This window comes from Lepidochelys kempii, chromosome 23 (assembly GCF_965140265.1).
Source record: "Lepidochelys kempii isolate rLepKem1 chromosome 23, rLepKem1.hap2, whole genome shotgun sequence".
In the NCBI taxonomy this organism is placed as follows: domain Eukaryota; kingdom Metazoa; phylum Chordata; order Testudines; family Cheloniidae; genus Lepidochelys; species Lepidochelys kempii.
This window is the reverse complement of record NC_133278.1, coordinates 6126247-6136345: the sequence shown is the minus strand read 5'-3', so window position 1 is coordinate 6136345 and position 10099 is coordinate 6126247.

Below are 10099 nucleotides of genomic sequence, written 5' to 3'. Positions count from 1 at the left end.
CCCTCCCGGCTCTTCCCTCCCCCACCTTGTCCCTTAGACGGTCAGTCACAGGCTCTGCAGCGTCCCTGCCCTACAGCTGGGAGCCTGGAGGCTGCCTGGGCTCAGGCACTGGGAGGAGGATCCAGCCCCGGCCCCTCCAGCGGCTGATTCAGCCCCTGCGCCGCTGCCGTCATCGCCCGGCCTCTGGCTCGCTGCTATTTTTAGCCGGGCTGCGCCAGGAATAGCGCGGGGGCCGCTGCGCGCAGGGCCGGAGCCTCGTCAGCGCAGCTATTCCGGGCCCGGCCGGCGCCCCCCCGCCGCGGAAGCCTGCGCCTGCCAGACCCCTGCCCCCCCTCCCCTGCCAGACCCCTGCCTCCAGCCCTCTGCCCCCCCTGTCTCCCCCACCCCAGCCCTCTGCCCCCCTCCCCTGCCCTGCCTCCAGCCCTCTGCCCCCCCTGTCTCCCCCTCCCCAGCCCACTGCCCCTCTGCTCTGTCCCCTCCGTCCCCTCCCCTCCCCAGGCAGGCTCCCTTTCCAGCCCTTTTCTGCCTCCCCATGTCTCCCCTGCCCAGCCTCTGTCCCCTCATCTCCCCCTCCCCAGCCCTCTGCCCCCCACATCTCTCCCTCCGCAGCCCTCTGCCCCTCCCCATGTGTCCCCCTCCCCTGCCTCCAGCTATCTGCCCCCCCATCTCCCCCTCCCTTGCCCTCTGCCCCACATCTCCCCCTCCCCAGCCCTCTCTCCCCTCCCCCCAGCCCTCTGCCCCTCCCCTGTGACCACTTCTCCAATGTCTCAGGATCATTTTGAAGTCTCCTGAGGTTCTCCATGGCGCTTCAGGCCCCTCCCAGCACGGTGCTGCCTGGGGCATGTTATACAGACTCCCCACTCTGCCCTCACCCTCTCGGGGAGCCCCGCACCCCGCCAGAGCCCTGCGGGGCCCACTCGTGCTGCATCCCTGGCTGACAGTGGCCCCCGGAGCGTGGTTTTGCAACCAGTTGCTCACCCCAGGGCCTGAAGGGCTCTTGGACCCAGGGGAGGCAGGACAAGAGCCCAGGGCTGGGGGCTGCAGCTGTTCACTAGGGAGGGGGATTAGCCCAGGGTGGAGGCTTCATCTCCGGGTGGTCCCAGGCCAGTCTGGCTCCTTTGGAGAAGATGCTTCAGCCAAGCCCGAGTGATTGGGCCCAGTACAGAGGGGCCGGGTGAGATGTGATGCCCTGCATTATGCCCGAGGCCAGGCTAGAGGGTCTCGTAAGCCCTCTGTCAGAGCTGGGGCGGGGGGAGAACGATGACTTTTTTGGGCAACTAGCAAATTTGCTGAAAAATGCAGGTTTCATGGCCTCTAACTGATTTAGAAATTCCGGTCACACCTGGCAACTAGCTTTGGACAAAAAAACTAAACGGTTTTTAAGTGTTTCAAAAGGGTGTTTTGCTCAGGAGCTTATTGCACCCAGCAACAGCAGTGCCCAGCCCCCTCCAGCAGGGGGCAGCAGTGGTGCACGTGCCCACACACTTGTGGAAAACCAAACCCCCCAACCCATTTCACTTGGGCGCAGGACCCAACAGCCCCCAGCCTGCACTGTACCATGGCTCCCACAGTGTAGGGGAGGAAACTGAGGCGCGGGAAAGGCCTCATCGGTGTCACAGCTGGGGCAAGAGCCCTGGAACCCTGATTCCCAGACCCCCCCCCTGCTCTAACCACTAGACCCCACAGCCCTTTGATTAGCTCTAAGAGACACTTGGAGGAAAGGGGCCACTAGAGGAGGTGCTGACAGCCCCCACCCCCAGGACCCTCCCACGGGAGGCAACACTTTGCTCACGGTGACAGGTGTTGGGAATTGGCTGGTGTGGGGTCGCCACCTAATGGTGGATCTTAGGAATGCAGAGAGCTCCCACTCACCCAGAACCACCCACCACCCCACCCCCATGGAAGGGGGCTCAGCCCTGTCACTGAGCACCCAAGCCCTGGCACCCGGATCCCACGAGCTGGGCATCACACAGGGCAACAAACAGGATAGCTGGGCACCCAGGGTGGGGGAGCCTCTGCCACCCTCTGAAAAGTGGGGCAGAAGCACTGCCCTCAGGGGGCTCTGCTCGGTCTCGGGCAGGTGTTACACTGGGAGATGGGGGGGGTCTGTACTGCTGCCAATTTAAGGAGCTGATGAGGTTCCCCCCTCCCAGTGCATAGACTGGGAGAGCCAGGCCTGCCCACACCTCAGCACCTGTCTAGAGGGTTTGGCCCTGGGCAAAGGGCTTGGCTGCACCTTCCAGTGGGGGTGAATGGGGCACTGCCCAATCCTGGCACCCCAAACTCCACCCAGGGCCCTGATGGAGCCAGGCAGGTGGATGAGGGGGCAGCCAGGGCACAGTCGAAAAGGACACCTGGATGCACGCCTGACAGGGGTGGCTGAGACGCTCCATTGGCTGCGGAGAGGGAGCATCTCCCAACCCCCAGCTCAACCCAATGTCCAGGCTAAGCCCAGTCCTGGACTTCAGAATCAGCCCCTCATGGACATAGACGCCCCCTCTACATTTGGTCACCAGCCTCGGGAGACCTGGGCTCAGTTGCCTGCTCTGACACAGCCTCTTGAGCAACCCCATCTCTGTGCCTCCAGCCCCCTCTGTTTACTAGGGTCCTGACCCTGCTGGGAAGTGACCCACTGCACCCCAGATCCCTTAATTGGATAAAATTCACCCTGGGCTATTTAAGGAACTGGCCGTAGCCGGCTCAGAACCATTAGCAATTCTCTTGGAGAGCTCCTAGAGGGTGGGTCAGGTCCCAGACAACTGGAGAAGGGAAACACACATCATACTTATCTTCCAAAGGGGAACAAAGACCCCAGGAATTCTAGACCAGGCAACCTAACTCTGATAACTTGTTCCAGGTATTAAACCCTGTTCACACTGGGAGGATAATTCAGTGATAGTTACAGCCAACATGGATTGGTCAAAAGCAAACCATGCCATAGGCGCAGATTCCAGGGGTGCTCGGTGGCTGGACCACCCATGGAAAAAATAATGGGGACTCAGCACCCACAGCTGTTTAGCAGCACCCCATATCAGCTAATCAGGGGTGCCACCAAACAGCTGTTTGGCTGCTCAGGGAGGGTGGAGAGCAGCAGAATGGTGGGAGGTGGGTGCAGAGTGGGGGGCAGGGCCTCGGGGTGGGGCAGCCCTGGGGGAAAAAACCCAAACGTTGGCACCTATGAATCATGCCAAACCAACCTAATTTCCTTCTTTGACAGGGTAACCAGCCCAGTGGCTGGGGGAAGCAGAGACTTGCTTTTAGTGCAGTTTTGATACAATCCCATGACATTCTCTAGGGCTGTCATAAATATAAAGGGAAGGGTAACCACCTTTCTGTATACAGGGCTATAAAATCCCTCCTGGCCACAGGCAAAACCCTTTCACCTGTAAAGGGTTAAGAAGCTCAGGTAACCTTGCTGGCACCTGACTCAAAATGATCAATGGGGGGACAAGATACTTTCAAATCTGGAGGTGGGGGGGGGGGGAAGAGGGAAACAAAGGGTTCTGTCTGAGTGATGCTTTTGCCAGGAACAGATTAGGAATGCAGCCTTCCAACTCCTGTTAAATTAGTAAGTAATCTAGCTAGAAAATGTGAGAGATTTTCTTTTGTTTAATGGCTGGTAAAATAAGCTGTGCTGGAGGGAATGTAGATTCCTGTTTGTGTCTTTTTGTAATTTAAGGTTTTGCCTAGAGGGATTCGCTATGTTTTGAATCAGATTAACCTATAAGGTATTTACCATCCTTATTTTACAGAGGTGATTCTTTTACCTTTTCTTTAATTCAAATTCTTCTTTTAAGAACCTGATTGATTTTTTCATTGTTCTTAAGATCCAAGGGTTTGGGTCTGTGTTCACCTGTACCAATTGGTGAAGATCATCATCAAGCCTTCCCCAGGAAAGGGGGTGTAGGGCTTGGGTGGAAGAGGTCTCCAAGTGGGCTCTTTCCCTGTTCTTTGTTTAAGATGCTTGGTGGCAGCAGCATACTGTTCAAAGACAAGGCAAAGTTTGTACCTTGGGGAAGTTTTTAACCTAGGCTGGTAAGAATATGCTTAGGGAGTCTTTCATGCGGGTCCCCACATCTGTACCCTAGAATTCAGAGCGGGGAAGGAACCTTGACAAGGGCAAAGTAGGGCCATGTGGCCTAGGTGAAATTGCTATAAGGTGGGTACACAACCGTTTGGAAGACCTTACTCAAAGAGTCGTCGTCAATTGTGTGGTGTCAGACTGGGAAGGTGTCTCTAGGCGTCCTGCATCCCGTGCTATTCAATATTTTCATTAGCAACTTGGAGGAGGGAATGGAGAGTACGCTTATAAACGCTGCTGGCGACCCCAAGCCCGGAGGGTTGCAAGCACTTCAGTGGCCAGTATTCAAATTCAAAGTGACCTTGAGACGTTGGAGAAATGGTCTGAAATAAAGTCAGATGTAATTCAGTAAAGACAAGTGCAAAGTACTGCACATCGGAAGGGACGCTCAAACACACGACTACAAAACGGGGACTAACTGGCTAGGCAGGGGTACCACAGGAAAGGATCTGGGGGTTATAATGGAGCTGAACTGACTAGGAGTCAACAGTGTGATGCTGTTGGGAAAGAGGCGAATATCACTCTAGGGTGTATCAAGACACGGGAGGTAGTTGCCTGCTCTACTCAGCCCTGTAGGACCTCGGCTGGATGCTGTGATGTTGGAAGAAAATGGGAGAGAGTCCAGAGAAGCGCAACAAAAATGATCCAAGGTTTCAAAAACCTGACCTCGCCGAGGTGGAGTTCTTGAGCAGTGCAGTGAGTTACTTACATGCATAGGCGCCGACTCCATGGGTGCTCTGGAGCTGGAGCACCTGGGGGGTCGGGGGGAATTAGTGGGTGCTCTGCACCCACCAGCAGCCCAGCTCCCCACCCCCCTCCTCAGCCTCCACCTCCTCCCCTGAGCATGCCTTGTCTCCGCTCCTCCCTCCCAGCCCTTGCTGCTGCCAAACAGCTGTAGCAAGCTCCAGGAGGGAGTGGGAACGTGGTGCGCTTGGGGGAGGAGGCGGGGCCAGGGATATAGGGAAGGAGTCGGAATAGGGGCAGGGAGGGGGTGGAGACGTTGGGGAAGGGGTGGGATGGGGGCAGGGCAGGGGCAGAGTCGGGGGGGGGGGTGTCCAAGCACCCATGGGCGCCAGGAGAAGTCGGCGCCTATGCTTACATGGACAGGAGCAGCATTGGAGTGTAGACGCTTATGGAGTTGGGTTGATGTAAGCACGTCACCCTAACTCTGTAGTGTAGACCGGGTCTAAGCCCTAAGAGCCTGCCCTGGAACAAGGAGCTGGCAAGAGAGCCCCGGGGAGCAGAGCATCTCCTGAGGTACACCTAGAGCCAGGTAAGAGAAGATGGAGAGGCTGGGTAGGAAGGAAGGAACCCAGGGAAACAGCACCAGGGACAGGGACTGAGCAAGGTTGCCAACTTTCCAATTTTTCAAAACTGGCTGGTACAGGCCTCCCCCTCCTGTCGCTCGCTCCCCCGTCAATTGGTCCTCCCTCTCCCACCATAAGGATAAGGCCTTTTCTTGTAGCCATATTGTATGGTCCGAGACCTTTATCTGCAGCCCTATTAGGAAATCAGCAAATTACATTAAAACAACGTAATTGTGACACTGCACCTCATTCTCCATGGTGATAGTATGACAGGATTATGACATAATTATGATGCATTTGTACAAGTCAAGTCATGTAAGGTGTCCTTGGAGAGGTTATGATTTGCTGAATTTGATTATCCTATTTGTATGCATGTATCATTTTTGTATCTGAAGTGATGAATATTGACTATGTATCTGTATTTCAAATGTAGTCTAGTGGGCACTACCCAGGGTAACAAGATGCTTTCAGTCTAGATAATGGGTGGGGAAGGGCCTATTCAGGGCGATGGGCCATTAGGAAGAACAGACCTGAGGAGAATCTCATCCCTCACCTGGTGATGAGCCTTCCTGAGAACACTCCAAACAGCCTGCGAGTGATGGCTGCTATGACACTACAAGGACATGTGATCAGGCCACATGATGCTGGACTCCATCTTGGGATGTCAGGATTATTCCACTGATTGGTCTGGGAACCAAGCTTTGGAACAAAGGGTTCCTGCCATATGCAAAAGCCATATAAGACAGGGAGTGACATCTGGAGTTCTTTACTCCCCACACAAGAGGGCTCTGGGGAACATGTGAGGAACAAAAACTGAACTGGAGGAAGTGCTGGACCCAGGCTAAGGGATTTCCAGCCTGTGTATGAAACACCTGGAGATTCCAAGCTGCAAAGCAATTGTAGATCCTTGAGGCACAAGCTACAAGTGTGTCTGTACCATCAGTTAGGGTGAGAATCTGCTAATTTGTATCCTATTTAGTATTATAACAGGGTCACACTCACCTCTTGCGAGCACCCCCAGCCAAGTCCACACTTTCGGTTTGTGGGGGGATCTTCAGTGACTCAGCCAAGTTATACACAGTCTGTTTGGGATAAAAGCAACGCAAACCCCTTTTCAGGGTACAAGTCCAACAGGAGTCTTTCAGTTTCTCCCTGCTCTGGACTAGAACAGTGCCCTATAACTCCTTCCCTGGAGGCAGTGTCTTCACCCCCTCAGGGCCTTTCAGGCCCCAGCTCTTCAGCTGGGCCACTACAGGTCAGTTCCCCTTCTTGGGTGCCTCAAAGTCCAGGCCACTTTCCTAGCGGTCAGTGGTGGACCCAGGCCCACCCTCTACTCCAGGTCCCAGCCCATGGACCTTATAGATAGCAGCCATCCATAATGTCCCCTTAAATAAACTATGTTACTGCTATAAATCCCTGGACCGCTTCCCCCTTGCTTCAGGGCCTTGTCCTGGCAGAGTCCCAGCAGCCAGCCTGGACCAGCAGCCACCCTCCTCCAGCTCTAGCAAGGAACTTGCAGGGGCCCTGAAGCTCTTCTTATACTGACCTGCTGGACCCTGATTGGCTGCTTCCCACACAGCCACTCTAGGCAGCTTGGAGGACCTCTATACTGCCCTTTTCTGGGGCGGGGTGTGGCAGGGCCACAAGGCCTCCAGCAGGGGGCCTCAGGGCCTAGTCCAGCCCATCGCAAGTATATTAAGCTTAGTTTGCATTTTTTGTTTATTTACTAGGTAATCTGCTTTGATTTGTTTGCTATCATTTATCATTAAGGCTTCATTTTAGTCACAGGTATTTTTGGTAAAAGTCACAGACAGGTCACAGGCAGTAAACAAAAATTCGTGGCCCGTGATCCATCCATGACTTTTCCTATATACCCCTGGCTAAAACTTTCGGGGGGCTGCCCGGGGGCACCATGGGTGTTGGGAGAGGGCAGCCCGGAGACTGGGGCGGGTAGGCGGCAGTGGCACGTGGGCGGGTTGGCTCAGGACTCCCGCTGGTGCTGGGGAGGAGGCGGGCAGTGGCATGTGGCCTGGGACCCCCGCTGGTGTTGCGGGGTGGGGTTTGGTGGGAATGGTAGGCTCCCTACCTGGCTCCATGCCTCCCGCTCCCCAACAGCAGCAGAGGAGGCTCAGGTGTAGGCGTGGCCAGCCCAGAGCGCTGGCTTTGCAGCTCCCATTGGCTGGGAACTGCCTCCACCGAGGTGCTGAGCAAGGGGGATGTTGCTGCTTCCAGGGAGTGCCCCAAGTTAAGCACTGCCCAGAGCCTGCTTCACCCCATCCTGTGCTCCAACCCCGTGCCCCCTCCCACACCCAAACTCTGCTGCTGGGTTGGGGTGGGGGTGGCCTGAGGCTGTCCCAGCAGCAGCCAGTGCGACGGGTGCAGTGGCTGCCTGAGCTGCCCCTGAGCCAGGTGCACCGGCTGCTGCAAAAGTCACGGAGGTCACAGAAAGTCATGAAATCTGTGACCTCTGTGACAAACTCGCAGTGTTACTTATAATCACTTAAAATTTATCTTTTGTGGTTAATAAACTTGTTTTTGCTTTATCTAAACCAATGACTTGGACTGAAGTGTGTGGGAATCATAACCCAAGGGTCAAAGGCTGTTGCATATTCCTCTCCACATTGCGGGAGGGGGTGAACTTTATGAGCTTATGCTGTACAGTTCCCTCTGCAGTGCAAGATAGTATAATTTTGGGTTTATACTCCAGAGGTGGTGTATGCCTGGGGACCTGGGGGTTGCCTTGGCTGTAGCCTTTTTATGTAGGGGCTTGTCAGAGTCTGCATGTAAATGCAGCTCAGTGTGTGAATGCTGGTGAAAGTGCAGGCTGGAGGGCTTTGCAGCTTGTCACAGCAGTACAGTGTGAGAAGGGTGATGGGTCAGGGGGCTCAGTGGTACTCCAGTTCCAGGTGGCACCCCAGGGAGAAGCCTGACACAGTAATATTGGGCTGTTAAGAAGGTGATCCTGTCCTAATAGTACCTATCATCACCAGATAAAGAAAAATCTTAAGGTGGTTAAAGAAAACGTTGTTTTTTGGCATTCTGTCTGGCAAGAAATCATGTTTCAACAAGTCGTGGTTGTGAAATCCTCATTTCTTTATTGTTTTGTGTTTATGGTCTTCACTTCTCTATTGTTTATCAGTATGGTCTCTGTTTGGTTTTTTTATTGTTTCTGTCTGTTGCATAACTAATTTTGCTAAGTGTAAATCAATGAAGGTGGCAGGGTATGATTGGTTGAAGAATTGTTTCACATTATGTTAGAATTGATTAGAAAATTTTTTAGTAAAATGATTGGTTAAGGTATAGCTAAGCAGGACTCAAATTTCACTATATAAACTGGGGTCCAAACGGAAGTTCTTTGGGAACCAACTCCAGGACACAGCCCCAAGAACAGAGTTCCCAGACCTCAACACCCTGCCAGCCACACCATGCAAAAGTGGGAGTTCCCCAGATAACCTGACCCTGACTGGCCATCAAGAAAAGTTCATGTGTCTTATTGGGAGCGGTGAGCACTGTATGTGTAGCCTGTGCAGTCTGTTTTTGGTGATTGTTAATAAATAGAGGATAAGGATATTAGTGTGTAAGGCTCTTTCACTGGTAAAAGATCCCATAAACCCGCAAAAAGTAAGGTTACGCCTGAGCCCTAGGAACTGGGAAAGGGTGGTGCCTAAATTAAGAGGGCTACACTCTGAGCCCTAGGAACTGGGTAAAGGTGGGTGCCCCTAGAATGTGCGAGTAACAGAGAATTTTGTGGGGGTAACACCAGGACTCACCTGCCGCCCGCAGAGCTGGGTTGGGAGGAGCTGATGCAGAGCCTACCTGCCTGCCCAACTGGGGCATGGCGGGGAGAGAGCCAAGGTCCCGGGAGGCTGAGAAGGCAGGACGGGCCCTCACGGGAGGCAAACCCAACGACCGACCCTGCTCCTCAAAAGCCAGGCGCTGTCAGCATCCCTCCTCCTCCAGCAGCAGCTGCTCTTCCCACCCTCCCAGTGGCGGAGGTCAATGGCATTTACTGCGGGAACCGGACATTTGGTGTCCGGTCAGCATAACTGCCTGGACACTTCATGCATCTCCTTTTGACCAGACTTTCCAGTCAAAAACCAGACACCTGGTAACCCGAGGACTGAGTAGACCTGGGCTGCTTGTTGTAGGGTCCCTGGGCTGGAACCTGGGGTAGCACGCAGGCCCAGGCTCCCCAGCCGGCCATGGGGATAGTGGCCTAAAGCCCAAGGAGGGGCTGAGCACCATATGGAGATGGCCTGTGGACAGGGTCCTGCTGGACTCTATAACCCCAGAAGGGGTGGACTACATGTTGCGCTGGCCGGAGGGCCAAGTGCCTGGGAATAAGGCTATTGCAGAGCAAACAGCGAGGGGGCAACCGCCGCAGCAAGAGCCCCATTCCCTGATCTGGACCCAAAGAGGCTCTTTAGCGGTGGATATCAACCCCATGACAATAGGTGGGGAATGCGGGCAAAGGTTCACCATGAAACGAGGGAAGACTAGGGGTCATCAGTTAGAATATGGAGCCACCATACGTGGAAGCCTTCACGGGAGGAAGGGCTGCGCTCCCAAGCTGCGAACAGAGGGGCAGGCTTAGTTACCTGAGTCCCCTGGTCAGCTGTGGGGAGCAGCCGGAGCAAGTCCAGGCACAGCCCCTGGAAAACCAGCACAGACACAGGCAGGGGCAGGCGGACCTGCGGAGACACCTGCTGCT